This window comes from Solea senegalensis, linkage group LG11 (assembly GCF_019176455.1).
Source record: "Solea senegalensis isolate Sse05_10M linkage group LG11, IFAPA_SoseM_1, whole genome shotgun sequence".
NCBI lineage: Eukaryota > Metazoa > Chordata > Actinopteri > Pleuronectiformes > Soleidae > Solea > Solea senegalensis.
This window is the reverse complement of record NC_058031.1, coordinates 17347693-17363448: the sequence shown is the minus strand read 5'-3', so window position 1 is coordinate 17363448 and position 15756 is coordinate 17347693. Positions and strand designations below refer to the sequence as shown.

General features: G+C 39.9%; 1 long non-coding RNA gene across 1 annotated transcript; it reads left to right on the top strand.

Annotated features, from left to right (window-relative positions):
- Nucleotides 1-791: 791 nt before the first annotated feature.
- LOC122777621 lies at nucleotides 792-5427 on the top strand. Its single transcript, XR_006361346.1, has 3 exons — nucleotides 792-1037; nucleotides 3533-3601; nucleotides 4107-5427. It is a non-coding gene; the product is annotated as an uncharacterized LOC122777621 (long non-coding RNA).
- Nucleotides 5428-15756: the final 10329 nt, after the last annotated feature.

Below are 15756 nucleotides of genomic sequence, written 5' to 3'. Positions count from 1 at the left end.
CCACGCTTGGTAAAGGGAGGGGTGAGTGGAAGAGTTCTCCATTTGTTTCAACATCTACTGCCACCATTAATTCTTACACACTGGACCTCGAAGTAAAATGAGCTCAGATCATCATGACTCGATCAGAGATTTCATTACCAAATCATCTCCAAGTCTGTGCTCTTCATTCACATCCCTGTTGATGTGCAACGTCTTTTAATGTCCTGAAATACATACTGTGTATGCCAAATATAGAATGACTCAATTACGATTAGCCTCCGACGGCTACAGTAAAGTTTGGTCAGGGTTGAAGATGAAGTTGTTGCCATGGTTAAATACTTTTAGGAAGCCAAAACGTACTGCTGGTACAGTTTGTGACAGGAATGAGAGCATCTGGTGACAAAGACAGATGTGTTGCACACCACTTGACAATCATACTGTTCACTCTGATATATTAACGTCCACAACTCCTTGAAAGTTGGCCCTGGACGTGCAGTGTGCTCTGCACAACTGTCAAGAATTAATGATCATTCCTGAGCTGAGCCATGTGAAGGAGAGGACATTTGTCACAGACTGTACAGTAGACTGCGCGCATGTTTAGATGCCACACACACACACACACACACACCAATGTCATGGCAGCTTATTGGCAGGCAGTCTAAAATTGTCAGAGCATTCTTGTTTAAATGCACTGCTGCAATCTAAAAAGCTGCGCTTTGTTGCTCTGAGTGACACACAAACGGCTCGAGCACTGATGAGCGGCAGGCAGCAGTGAGCCTAACAATCACAGCACTTGTGATTGAGCTGTAGCAGAGCGCAGCACCTGATGAGGACTCTCACACGTCTGACCTCTCAGTGGACGGGGAGTTGAAAGAGAATTTCCCTTTCGTAAATTATCTTGCCATGTTGTATGTGTACCTTAAAAAACGAACAGGTTTCATGACCCGGGGGCAAAGGAGACCTATTGAAAAAGCTCTCTGAAAGGTCATCTATCCGCACATACGGAGCAGACTCTTCAGTTTCTGGATCATCCTCTGCAGGTCTGAGGTGATTTGAAGGTCAGTTGCCAGTACTCAAAATGCATAGTTTAGCTGGACAGAAAACTACTACTGCTCAAGCTGCTGCCCTTTCCACCTCTGCCTTAACATTCAGGAGAGGGATTTCCACTCTAGTAAATACTTGGTCACTCACATTCACCTTGTTTTCACACATCAGTTATTTGTTCATTTCTGTGCAGACATTTCAAACGAGCCCTCGTAGAGAAAAGAACAAATGTTTTCAAGGTAACAAGTTGCCAGTTCCACTGTGTAAGATTTACTGATATCTCATGGTAAGACGGTAGCTTTAAAAGGACATCGCTGTTCTTTATTCACATGGTTAGCTTACACTTCAGCACTCTGGCTGGTCTGTTCATTTGTGCAAAGTGTGATTACGGGTTGCATATTACACATTCAGCTAAGTATAAAAATGAACTTTTAATGAAATAAGAAAGAGATGATGTCCTGTTCAGTTTCCATCACAAGTGCAAACGTGATCTGTGACAGATTTGATATGTAAAGTAAAATCATTTTAACACCGACAGCAAAAATAATCTTCAATATAATAAGAGTATGTTGGTTGTATTTCCTGAATCACGGACAACAAGTCACACTTGAACTCTCTTGATATTGACCTTGACCTCGGTCTGACACGCGACTCCACAGCTCTGCAAATGACCTGTGACCTCTGTGACATCATCTATCATCAAACTCAATCCCTTGCGAGAGGCCTTTGAAAGGAAATGAATGGACCTCCCACTTCACCTTCATTGTCACTCTTTTCAGCCTTGATCTGAGCTTTCAATGGTATGTCGGGCCCCATCCTGAATGTGTTGGGCCACATCTCACGATAGACACAGAGAGCCATTAAATCCATCAACACAGACATCAACAGTCTTTCTGAAAACGCCGTGGTTGCTGGATAATGCCACTTGAGGTGCCTACAATTAAACTTTAGACAAGGAATGTCCAGAGTGGCGCCAAGACGGCCCCCACTGACAGCTTTCTTGTGTCGTCAGTGACACATATAAACTATTAAACACGTCAAACGAGATGTCCGCAGGCCTTACAAATCAAAAGGAGTCAGGAATTTTAGTCAAATGTCACTTGTGCTGCCTCGGTGACGCCACCTGTCCTTCATCTGTCCTCGAAGGCGGATGGAAAAACAAAAAAATACATCAATGTCACGACTGAAGTCAATTAGTCACAGTCAATCAAAAAAGCTGATGTTTGTTTCACTCGAGCTGTCAGCTCCCCTTTGGTATTGTTTCTGTTCCTGAGGCCACATTTTCAGCAGTAGACACAAAGCCAAAAAAGGAGTGAATACACATCAATACTTGAATATTTCACTACAAAACTTGCACCACCAAAATTACTATTAATTTAATGGCATTCAGTTGTTCTTTATCTCACTGTTTGGCTCAGTCTTTAGTGCGTACACAACACTGTTTCCCAGGGTTTGATATGAAACCTCTCTGTCACAATAATGATTGGTTTACCTCTGCTTTGAATGTAAAAATATTGCTACAGAATCAAATAAACTATATTTTATCTCGGGGGCATGAATAAGATTGTTTTACCTCAGCATGTCTCATCATTGAAGAAAATTACCTGAATCTCAGACTGAAGCTTCTATATTTTGATATTTTTTACTGTGCGGTGTCATGCTGTGTTTGAGGTAAACAACATTCCAGTCCATTTTCAGCCCTGGGAGGAGGGCATGAACCATTAGCTTCCAGAAGCCAGCCCATTCCTTCACTGCCTGTCGGTCTGAGAGGAGAGAGCTGGCAGGCAGACGGGCAGGCAGGATTGCTGGCTTCCAGGTTGATTGGCTGCAGGATGGATGTTACACTCTGGTGGAAAGAGATGCCAAAATAGTGGGCACAGAAGAGCCTCAGGGGGTAGAAAATAACAAATGACATAAAGGCGGACCTTGTGATTTAAATGCAATTGTCTGTTTTGTGTGAAATATGGTGCTACACACAATAACGGCACAGAGTGAGGTTTGTCTTCAGGAGGTAATGACCCTTGTGTTTTGCATTTGAGAGCCACAAATCACTCAGAGATACACATACAATCTGAAAGCTCTGCTATGCTTTGGAAACTGCATTATCATTTGTACGGACACGTTGGTGAAATAAATGATTCCATCAGAATCGTTTTTCTTTTTTTTTGCCTGGTTCATTTCTGCCACAGACAGGCTTGTCCTTGGCTGCATTATTAGAGTCAGATAAACTGGACTCTCTGAAAACTAACTGGTGGAGGGATTGTAAACGTTCATGATCATGTTTTAGAGAGATGAGCGGGATTTAAACAGGCGAAGAAAATTTTGTTTTTAAACCTGCACATCACATCTGGAGCTCAGACGTGATGCACATTCTGATTGGGATGCACATTGCCGATGTCTCCGGATGTGTCTATAAAGAGATTGAGAAAGGGAGAAAACTTGATCTTGACATTGTCATATCTGACATGAGCAGTCAAGTATTGATTGAATTTTTTTAATTCTTTTTCAGTTGGTGATGTATGACGCTGTCGTGCCAACAGAGCCAGTTGAAGCTGTGTCCTCTCTGGACCCAGCAAAGGTTTGGCCTCACAAACACAGCGTTTCCCTCCATGGCATCTCCATGGTTAAATGTGTGACACTTCAGACAGCCAGCTGGCACAGAGACACAAGTTCCTGAGCAACATCCACAGAGCAGGACTTTAGAGCTCCCTCTATACTACAAGGGCCAGAATGTGGGCACTTACACAGGTTGGCACAAGTGAGAATCCACAGTCTGGCATCAGTTCAGACTAGACTGTGTGTAATTGGAGGATTTTGGCCCAGACTGGACTGTGGTCACTCTGGCCCGAGCACTAAAGAGCAACAAGCACATTTGAATGTTGCCAATGCAACATTTTCTTTTTTGTTAACACCAGAATGGAGAAAACTGTTCTTCATAAAGTCCGCTTTTCTGTTTACTCACCAACAAGTGAATGTGAACACGGTCAAACAGTAATCTTCACTTGCTGATTAAGGCTCTTTTGTTTCTGCACTTACTCTTCGCATGTGCCTTTGTGTGATTGTTTGTTTGTTTTTAATAATAGCAGGATTGGAGAACCGTGGCCCGTAATTACTAATGGATGCAGAGTGGAACAGATCACTTGAAAAACAAACCAAAACAGGGAGCTGCAAGGTGCAACAAGTGATTCTTGTCATTATCATATGATCCACTGTGCAGCCATTTTAAAGACGTAATGATGCTCTGCTTTGGCTTCATGCTACGAGCTGTGAGCGGAGCTTCGGATTGTTTATTTCACTTGCTTCCTATGTTAAAAATAGAACACCTTTAAACTTAACATTGTATTTGTCATCGTGAATGTACTTAGAAGGACAAAGCAACACAGTTTAATGGCCCACATGGCCTCAGGCTTGTCTTCCACCAAATATACATCAATATAAGACTTAACACTTCAACAAATTACATCAGAAAACTAAGCAGCATCTGTCAGAATGTTGTGCTGTGCCTGGTTTAATTTTGCTCTTGCTGAGCCTGAGTGAAAATCACAGATGGTGCATCATTTGTCAAGTATTTCTTTTCTTTAAAACTTTACCTACCTCTAAAAGAAAATCTGTTTTTGCAACACAAACTAGTGGTGGTTCTGGCTTTAGCTGACTCATTCTTCTACCCTTGCTTCTCCCAGTTTGCTTGGTGTTTGGAGAATTTGTAAAAAAAAAAAAATGTATATATAGTTTAGACACCTATTCTCACCTGTGCAGGTTGTATCTCCCTGTCTACACTTTTAATTAGGGGTGGGGAAAAACTAAAGTAGATGGTACGAGGAGGCGGAACTTTATGGGGAGCACATAACAAAGAATCATGGAGTCTATAGATAGAGCAGCGCTATTTCACTGGCACAGCGATCCCGACTCTCAACAACAAAACCAAAACAGAAGCCACGGCCTCACTGGTGAAAGCAGGTCGAATAGCAAATACAGGTGATGCTTGGACATCTGTTGCCACTGAATCTTACGTCACTAAAACTGCTCACATTATCACCAAAGACTGGCTCCAGTATACACACATTGATAAAAAGATAATAATTTGGTCAGTGATCATACAGTGAGACAGTTAGTTTTACATGGGGAGATGGAGTAATGTCATTTTACCACAGGGCATCTGTATTATGTCCTGTTGGCCAATTTGCACGGGATAAGAAATCTCAGTAAAACTACAACAGTTTGGGGGAAAATCGAGGTAAATAGCTCCGTCTGTCCCGTCTAACCCTAACCCTACTGGGCCCAGTTGCGGAGCCGCTGCTACGACCAATCACATGTTCTGTCACCCTGCCCATAATCGAATCGTAGCCCCTGAATCATTATCATTATCGAAGTGTGAGGCGCCTAAAGATTCCAACCCCTACTTTTAATGTATTAAAGTTGTGATAAAAGTATACTGTGTGTGTGTGTATACAAAAAAGAGAGGAATTTTCATTTGATGCCTCAATGATCTCATGCATTCACACCCACAGACTCTTTGGTTACATCTACAGTGGATCAGTTTAGTTAATTGCATTTGTGTACTTGACTACTTGTCAACCAGGTATGAGTTCAACCGGAAACCTTCCCAGTGAAGTGTTTTCTTTTTGTTGTACAAAACATTTTTCAAATGGCCAGTTTACTCCTATTCATTGTGGGGTAGGAGTGAAAAATCAACACAGTCTCTGTGGAAACCCACCAGAGCAGTGATGTATGGAAACACCACACAGTGCTCCCTCCCTGTTTCAACTTCAGCATGAAGCACAAAAACTGAATCCTCACTTTCAAAGTTGTCTGAGAAGTTCACAATTTATCTGCAGGAATTCATTTTTCTTCCCGCTGTGCTGGTGGCTCGTCAAGGTGGAGGATCCTGTGTGCATCAGTGACATATCAGTGAAAGCTTAGCCACTTGCTAACAGGCCGTTCACCACTTGGTCCTCCAGGTTGGGGATTGGGGATAGAAGTACCATCTTAAATAGTAAATTATTTATAAAAAATAAATAGTGTTAACATGTTTTCTTGGATAAAATGCCACCTTTGTAAAATCATGTTTTTTGATAAAATTTCAGATGTCATAGTTTATTTACTTGGAAATAAATAAACTAGTGTTACCGCAGTGCTTGGCAATCATTCAGTGATGTGAGATTCTGTACAAACCTCCACGTTCTCCAGAGGACACTCAGATGATTTCAATGATCTCCTGACTTTGTGTCTCATTTTTATTTGAATCCTTTCAAATATCTTAAAATCCACCAGATGGATTTTGGCACAAATGTTAGTACAGAAGCATTTATGGATCTCAGATGACGAATCATATACGGACACTGCTGAGTTGTTCTCTACTGCCACAAACATAAAATGTATTGTTATGATTTCCACAATATAGATATCCTTGCTCCCTTCATGATGAGCTGTGATGACTGAAATAATCTCTTGACTTTTAATCATGATGTATTTGATATATGACTCTTGTATCAGTCACACACTGTATTTAGCACACACAGCATCTTTGTTGCCAGAGAGGAGAGAGTGGGAAGAACACCTGTATATAGTTTCCAATTTTTGGACTGTTTTTGCTCATTGAGAGACAGAGAATCAAAAAATTTTATTGTAGATATGTTTTATATACCCTGGCTAATATGATAGCAAGATAACATTAGCCTTAGCTCAAAGCTACACACACAGTTAGCATAACTGTACAAATGCATTTAGGACTTGCTCATATAGCCCACAAAAAAATATTTGTAAATATTAGTGAAGATTTACCACGGGGTAAGTGACAATACACTACTGCAGGAAAAATAGTTTCATTTTGCCCATAGACAGTGTGGACCACAAAGAGGAACGGTGGCTCGTAATATTGCCTAACAGTAAAAAGGTAAGCATTTTGACTTGGGTTGCCGACTTCCTGATGAGGAAATAAGGAACTTTGAGTAAAATATGCAGTTCTGCTGTTTTACAATAGTAATTCTAAGTATGTAACTTTAGTATGTATGTAAATTGATATTATAATTTTATTATATTTTTGCAATCTTCTTTGTTTTTCAACCGGAGCAGTATTCTCAGGACTCCATTTTACCTTCATGTCCTGCCACGTCTCTGTTGCTAAGATACACAGGAATCACAGTGAATCGAATGACCAATTAAAAATGCCCATTTTCTTTTCGACTGAAATGAATGACAAGACAAATGGAGAGGGCAGCAGGATTGCATTTTTCGTCATATAAAACGAGCAAAATTCACAAGTGGACCAATCTGTAATTTTACTGTCATGGACTTGATAATCAAAAGTAAGGAACAAAGCGCATTCCTTATCTGTTCAATACGGAATGTGTCTTTTATCTTTAAAATATGGGATATTTCAAATACTAAACTAAACTTAATTTAGACCCAGGGCCTTTCTGTGAGAAGTTTGCATGCCTGTGTTTGTGTGTGTGTGTGTGTGTGTGTGTGTGTTCACTATGGCTTCCTCCCACACTCAAAAGGTGAGGTAACGAGGCTATGAGTGCTGCATACGAAAACTGTCATACTGAAACTAAGACACACACATGTTGGTAAGTTTGCACCCCAGCTTTTGTATTCAGCTCAGAATGGAAACATGTCAGAAAATGTCATTTGTTATCCCTTTTCAAAACTGTGTTTGTTACAGCGTCACTCGTCTATGTTAAATAAACTAAACCAAAGCAAATGCTCCTTTGATTCACTATAACTAATTACATTGATGGAAACAGTCTAAAGTTGAAAAAAAACACTTCATTTACTCCAACAATGCTGAGCCTATTCAAAGTTAATCCTTTTGTATTTCCTTCTGTTTCTGTCCGTCTCTCTCTCTCTCTCTGTCTGTCACTTTCTCAATTTAATTTCTCAGTTTGAATCATTGCACTGGCACAAAATGTTCACGAGACAAAACACTGCCAAAGTGGTTTCTGAAATACAACATTTCTGCCCGTCTGTCTTCCCCTCCGCGTCTCAGTGTTTCTCCACTGCCTCCTGTTTACCCCCTACCAGCTCCCCTTGCCTCCTCCTCACCCCCCGTCGTCCCATCTTGAAGACAGCGTTGCGTTGCGGCTCTGTGCTCCTAAAGAGCTGAAACTGTCGGCCGGGAAAGCGGTGAAATGGAAAAATTTAATCGCATTAAGAGAAAAACCTTCTCTTTTCATTTGTAAATTCCTGAGACACGCTTTTTTTTCCACGCTGTTTTTTTTTTTTTTCCCTCTTTTACACCATCCACCACCACCAACCCCACCCCCCCGACTCTGTCCTTACCCCGACACGGCTGCTGAGCTCGGAAAACATCCGCCTAGGCCTCTCAACACACACACACACATTGTAATTTCCTTCCTTTCCACTCTTAAATGACAAAGATCAAAGACCACTTGAGTGACTCCTTCTCCTATCCCTCCCTCCATCTCGCTTTCTCTCCACTTTTTCCATACTTCCTTTTTGTGCTGTTTCTTCTTCCTTTCCTACTTTCCTTTTTTCACTTTTACTTTTTTCTTCCCCCCTCTTTGTCTAACCACATGTCTGTCCTTCAATCTTTCTTAACTTTCTTTCTTTACCTTAGTCTAATCCCCATCAGGATGCAGTCAGTGTTGTTCTTCTTGAAGTTATTATTTGAACCCTTTTCTTTGAAAACGTACTTGTAGATTGTATTGGGTAACATTGGCTTTCAGCAGAAGTACTCAGCATGAGTCAAACCTGTTGTCACTTCGGTGCAGTGATTTCTTACATAAATTATTCCTGCTCGTTTTGGGGTGACAAACGCAGAAGCTCCAGCTTTGCCTCCTCTGGTTTGTCTCTTTTCTAATTTGCTCGTCAGCTGTAAACTACGTGGTCGGTGTCCCCGCTGAACCTGATCATATCTATTGTGTGCAAAAAGACCAGTTAGCTTCACATTCCTGCTGGATACTGTCACACTAAAGAGCACAATAGAGGTGCTTTCACACTGCAATTCTTTGAGTTGAGAGCAGCAACGTCAGCCAAACAGTAATACCACACTCACTCTCTGGTGTGTGTGTGTGGATTTGCTCTTTCATTTGCTGTCTCTGCATGTCTCTCTCGCTCTCTGTCTCTCCCCCTCTCTCTCTCTCGCTCTCTCTAACCATCAGAGGGAGCTGTCTCTCTGCATCCCAATCACTCCAATCCAGGTTATAGTGACAGAAATCAGCCCGACACCAGGTTTGTGTTTAGTGTTATGCATGATTCATGCATGTAAAGACCACAGACAAAAGACAAAAATCTCTCTCTCGGGGACAAACAACATTCTTCCAACCAGTCTCACAGAAAAACGTTGCTATTTTCCTTTCTACAAATTATGGAGAATTGTTTTATATGTGTCATGTCAACATTTGCAAAAAACTAGACAGTTTCACTTGGACTTGGAGGGTTGGTGACCAAAGGTCATGTGTCACTCTTATTCTAGCCCTAACCAGATGCTTTTGTGCCTAACCCTAACCACTGTTACAAGGATTTTGAATGAATATCTAATTGCAATTATTTTGACACGTGACTGCGATATGATTCACGAGGGAATGGTCATTTTTACATCATTATTCTCATTTTCATTAAAAAAAAAAACATTGGAAAAGGATTAATGTGTGATATTTGTGCAGCTCTGTGAAAAACAAGATGTTCTCTTCAGTCTGTAGAATAGGATGTGTAATAATAATAAACAATAATCTAAAATTATATTTTGACACACATTTTGGCTTAAACAAATATTGCGTCTCCTGCGATTTGAAAATGTCAGTAAGCTGTACTGCGATGTCTATAAAAGTTTGATTAATTGTTCGGCCCTAATAAATATTTCCATGATCATGACTCTCATTTCCTAATTTCTGGTGAAATTGCAACGAGTGGTGAAAACATGTAGATATGGACGTTTGTAGTCATTGTAAAAAAGTTTTCTTTCAGAAATGCATCTGTAGTTTGATGAAGTGTACAAGGTTTTCCCTTCAATTCCTCACCGATCTGTGTGTAACGTACTGACCCACAATATATATGGCAGTGTGAGCTAATCTGATCCCCCCCACACACACACGCAAACTTGTCGGTGATGGAATCTACCCAGGGTTCTTTGGAATTGAAATTCAGATCTCTGATGATAAATATTCAAAGCTGCAATATTGACAAGATATTTGGTATCTGAAGCATGAGAGACAGCGGGGAAACCAGCGGTGGGTTGGAAAGTAATGTAAGAAGAAAAGTGCTCTGGTTCAATCACAGCCTGCATCACTGGTTGTTACTAAAATGCTGGCGTTCAACAAAATTTCATTTCTACATCATATAATTAATGACCATCATCAGGATCGGGAATGATTGCTTCCACTTCTCAAATGTCTGATTAATCCTTCAAATCCCTGATATTGTTTTTCACACATTTATCATTGATCTGTAGATTTCCAAACAAGGTTAAAAATAACATGAAGTTAGATTGTGGTAGATTAAAGTTTAGCCAAAAGTGAGCAGTTGGTAGGAAATGATCTGATTATTATTATAAAAACTAAATGTGATAAGCTAAGTGACCTCTCTACACTACTTTGTGTCTTTGATATGAACGTAAAGCTGACTTGACTTATAAAGTTAAGCAAATCAGGGCTTGTTAGATTCTAGAATCACAACACATCTAAGCAGGGAACATGCGGCAATAATAATCATGTCAGCCAGAGTGAAGGTCACATTTATGTCAAGAGGCACACTTCAGTCAGAAATGAGAATCGAATAGAGAACAAAACCAATCATTTTTATGGATCTTTGCATTTTCAGTACTGCCAGACAGAAAGATAATAATCATTTCTTTCTTCTTTTAAATAAACACTTAAAATGATACCGTTGTTGTTTGTTCTTGTGGAGAGAAGAAATGTCTATGAATATCTATAAAATAAGTATCAGTCCTTGACATTGCACTGATAATGGTTCTCTAAACCTAAAATCACTCCCACAAACACACACACAACTACTGCTCATCAAATGCCAATGATTGGCACTTCAAGTGTCAGTGGATGAGTGTTTTAGAAGTGGCTCTTTCAGTGTTGCAGCAGCTTTGTTTGGTGTCCAACTGTGCTGATCCCTCACACAGTCATTATTCACTATGGTGATTCATAGTATGATACATAGATGCCCCGCAGCTTTAACCCTTAGTGCACACGCGGCACATATCTGTGCTGTAGGTGCACCCATGGTAAACTCCTTATATGGACATATTCAGGCTTTACAAACTGTGTTTTCTTTGTGTTCTGTTGAGTCAAAGTTATGATTAATTTTACCTCAAATTTTTAGTAGTGATATCATGTAGCAATAATTGTGCAGAAGATGTACACTTCATTTTTGTTCATAAAAACGTGCCAAGCAAACTTCCAAATTTCTCGAATTCAATCGGATTCTAAACGTTTTTGAGTACATTTTGCTTTTTGCTGTGATTATATAGCTGATCAAAATACTTTTTTTTTATCTATATTTTGTTTTGTCTAGGTTGTACAGACACTCTATACTGCACATTCTTATGGCCTCTGTGTATACTGTACGTTTAAACATAGTAATGGAAAAAAGCAGCCGAAGTGTTCTCAGGGTTAAATACAGAACCTCTATCCCCTCACTGTGGACAATTATTACCAAAACACTGCATTCTCCATGGCCCCCTTTACACCTGGCATAAGATGCAATTTCTGCGATTGGACTGCATTTAGACAGCGCCTGACCACTTGTAAACACAGGTGTAAATACACACGAGGACGGATTGTTATCCGATCGGCCAGACCTCTTTTGGAGGTGGTCGCAGACTCATTGTAATCAGATTGAACAGTATAAATGCGATGTGTCTCTGATGCGTCTTGGTGGCTCCGAGCACAGCTACTGTGACGGCAGCAACAAAACTACATATTCTAGTCTGCTACGGTCAAAGACGACTTATTCCCCTCCAAAAGCAAAGAGGAGTCCATACAATAGCGCGACTTCACGTGCGGCGAACACTGTTGTTGTTGTTGATATGGCAGCGCTCAGAGGGGGAGGTGACTGTGATCGGATAGCAATCAGATCTTGATGAGGACACAGGAGACGTGTGTTAATACCAGGAGTAAATGCATGTGGTGAAGCATTATACAATCACAATCTGATCAAAGAAAACGCATTTTAATGCCAGGTGTGAAGGAGGCCTTTGACCTAGTTTTTCATCCCCACTCAGAGAGAGAGAGAGAGAGAGAGAGAGAGAGAGAGAGAGAAAAGAAAACTGAGCTCTCAATAGAGTTTCTTCCTTCAGTACTTTGGTAAGCAATGCACTGTTTATCAGTCTTCTACCATATTTTTCCTGACTGCATCCATAAAACGGACCTGTGTGGCACAAACACTGGATGCTAACGTTCATGAGATGCTAAAATTGTGATAAAAAATACAACTGTGAGGTCTTACTGAAAATCTAGGTTTATTTTGAGCAGTAGAATCCACTTCTTATTTTGGATGCTTGGAAATAACAATGGTAATAGTGTGGTAATAAGAAGGTAATATCCCAGCAATACCATGTTGTTTCCAGACATAATATCCATGCAATATCTATGCAATACATTAGTAATGAGAATGAATAAAGGCCACCATCAGTTTAATACCTTTACATGGAAATGTATACGTGAATCAATATGGATTACCATAACAATAAGTTAAAATGAATTCCTCCCTTATGCCACCACATAGTTTCCATTGTAATTATCAAGCTTGATGATTACGATAGAAATAAGATTGCATTACCATAATATTATTTCCGTATTACAAAAGGATTACCATCCATTTAGAATAATTTACTATAATGTAATGTTACCCATGATCTGCTTCCTGTCCACTAATCTGCTCCAGTTTGTCCTATTCCTATCTGAATATGCTGGCTTGTCTTGTGCGATCACCATCATCATCATCATCATCGTCATCATCCATTAGCAGATCTGATTCCAGGGAAACGTCAGAAGATCAGATGACCTCAGGGTATTGAATACATATAATCTGACTTGTGTACTGGTATGTTTGTGGATCTTTGATGGTGCACGTGCGTTTAACCTGAGGGTAACCTTTGTATAATCCGTACCATCCGTCTGCTCCACCCTGGAGAGGACCGAGGATTTCCTCACGCAAACATAACACGGATTCATACGAGATCCTTCACCTGCTGCTGACAAGACCATTAAGAAGTGGGATTAACATGTGACAAATACTGGTGCAACACAAACGGCACTGAATAGCACACATGAAGATGTACATATATGTGCACATTATGTGCAAAGCACACTGGACGCCTTCCAGATTTTAACGTAATTGAATGTGTAGCATAACCTATAACCTAATCGAAACAGAAAATGATTGCATACAGAAACACCAGCATTGATTGGGATGGTATATTTGGAAGAGTATTAGGGCCACATGTAAAAAAAATTGAAAGAGGAAAGAAAACAAAACAGCATGACTTCTGAGAAAAAAGTCAGAATTCTGAGATTAAAGTCAGAATTTTGGGATTAAAGTCAGAATTCTAAGAAAAAGTCAGAATTCTGAGATTAAAAAAAAGAAGTCAGAATTCTAAGATGACATGTGGCCCTAATACTCCATAGTAATACTTGTGTAGGTATATGTTGGTGTGCAACATATAAAAAACATGCAGAGGGTACATGTGCACGTAGGAGAGGAAAACACATGCGAGCACACAGATACCACACACGACTGCTGACGTGGAGACATGCAGAGTTCATGTGTAGTCTGCCGCTCGGCATGTGGTGGATGCTTTTATCTCAAACTCCCTGTGTTGTGATGCATGTATTTTTAGTGCAGGAGGCCTCAGCGGGAATAAAAGAAAAAGGTTGGAAAATGTAACATCGGAGAGCAGTAGCTACTGTGCAGAATGTAGATGAACACCACCCACGAATGTACACGCCTAGTTCAACAGTCACACACGGGGACTGAATGTTAATCTGTAATATGTGCAACATTTGGTCATTTCAAGCTTAAAGCAAATAACAAAGACATATTAAATTGCCTCAAAAAATGGTTGCAGTATTTGATCTTGGTACATTTACTTTCAATTTCAATTCCATATCAGTTTATATGCTCTTAATTCAGAATAATGATGACTCAATGTTATTTTAAACAGGTGAAAACACAGTTTGGCTCCAGCCCTGTGCAACCCTCAAAGGATAAGTAGTGAAGATAAAAGACAATAGTTGTTTCTATATATTACATTAGGACCATTAGTAGGTGGATGCTGCCCAAGGTTAGAGTAAACCACTGCAGTTTCCACTTTTTAACAGCAAAGTCTGTGACTATAATCTATTTATAAGAAATGGAATAGGACAGAGGAAGCAGTCAACCAACAGGGGGCGACTCCACTGGTTGCAAAAATAACTCAGTTTGAAAGGAAATCTATGGGAAAATGAAGCTACTTGTTAATGATCACTTGGTTTATAACATCTATAAACATTTTCCTGAGCAGTTAATGGTCTCAATCACTAGTTTCAGGCATTTTGTAAATGATGCTCCCATTTAGAGAAAAACAAAGCCATGTCATTGACAGCATTAGCGTTGTCCAATAGGTGCCTGGTGGCAGGTGACATTGTGGCACCGGTCAAACGAATATCTTGAGACCTCACAACAAAAGTTTGTTTTGCAACCAGAGTTTTTCTTTGTTTTTTATTGGTTTTTTTTTTATAAACAATTCATAGGTGTGACAGTGAAGTCTAGTTGTCTCCTGTAAGAGCTCAAGCATCTCTTCATCTTCTGTGCCCTCTCTTCTTCAAATAACGCGTGTTTCTGACACATTAGTTCCTCTGCATGGAGGAGTATGAGAAGTTTCTCCTGGTTGATTTCTCTGACAGCATCCTCCCCTGCAATGCTAATATTCAGTGAAAGTTTTTAGCTATCCAGCCAAATTATTAGCCAGCTTCTGGTTTTGATGTTTTCTGATTAAACTAACGCACTCCTGTGTCGCTTGAGTGAGATTTTCCAGCTAGAATTGAATGAATGAGCAATATATGTGTGAGTGTTCATACACACCTGAGGCAAAAGGTAATCAAAATGTTTAAAAGCGGATCCAATTTGTTAAATCTGGAAATGTCACAGTTCAAAGTTCACTTTTTTATGAACAAATAGAAAACAGTCTATTGCTACTTTATATCAACAAACAAACTATTAATCATAACTTTGACATAAGAAAACTGAATATGTGACCTATGAACACACACCCCCACGATGTCCATATAAGGAGTTGTGTATTATTCCCATGGCAATTTACAAAGGGTGCACATGCCGCACAGGTCTATGCTATGTGAGCACTAAGAGTTAATAAACAGTGTTCTTATTGTGGAGTAATTGTTTGCCCTTGTGTGGCAGGTACAGCAAAATTGACAATAAACCTGTTTTGATTTGATTTGGTTGATTGACGTTAATTTGATGTTCATGTTGACTGCTCATATTTAAAACACTGCCAGGAGCAGAGAGAGAAGGTAGAAGGTAAAAAAAAAACAATGTTAGAAAAAGAACAGCAGGTGAGCAAAGGGGAAAAATAAAATATCTTCTCAAAAAAGCACGAGAGCACAGGTGTGATTCTCTGACCGGGTTATTAGCTATTGTGGGCAGTGACAGCTCTAACGGAAGAAATGACAGAAAACTTAGAGGAGACAGATGGAATATAAAAGCCGTGGAGGACAAATAAAGAGCCGGGATGGAAATATAAGAGGCAAAATGAAAAAAAGA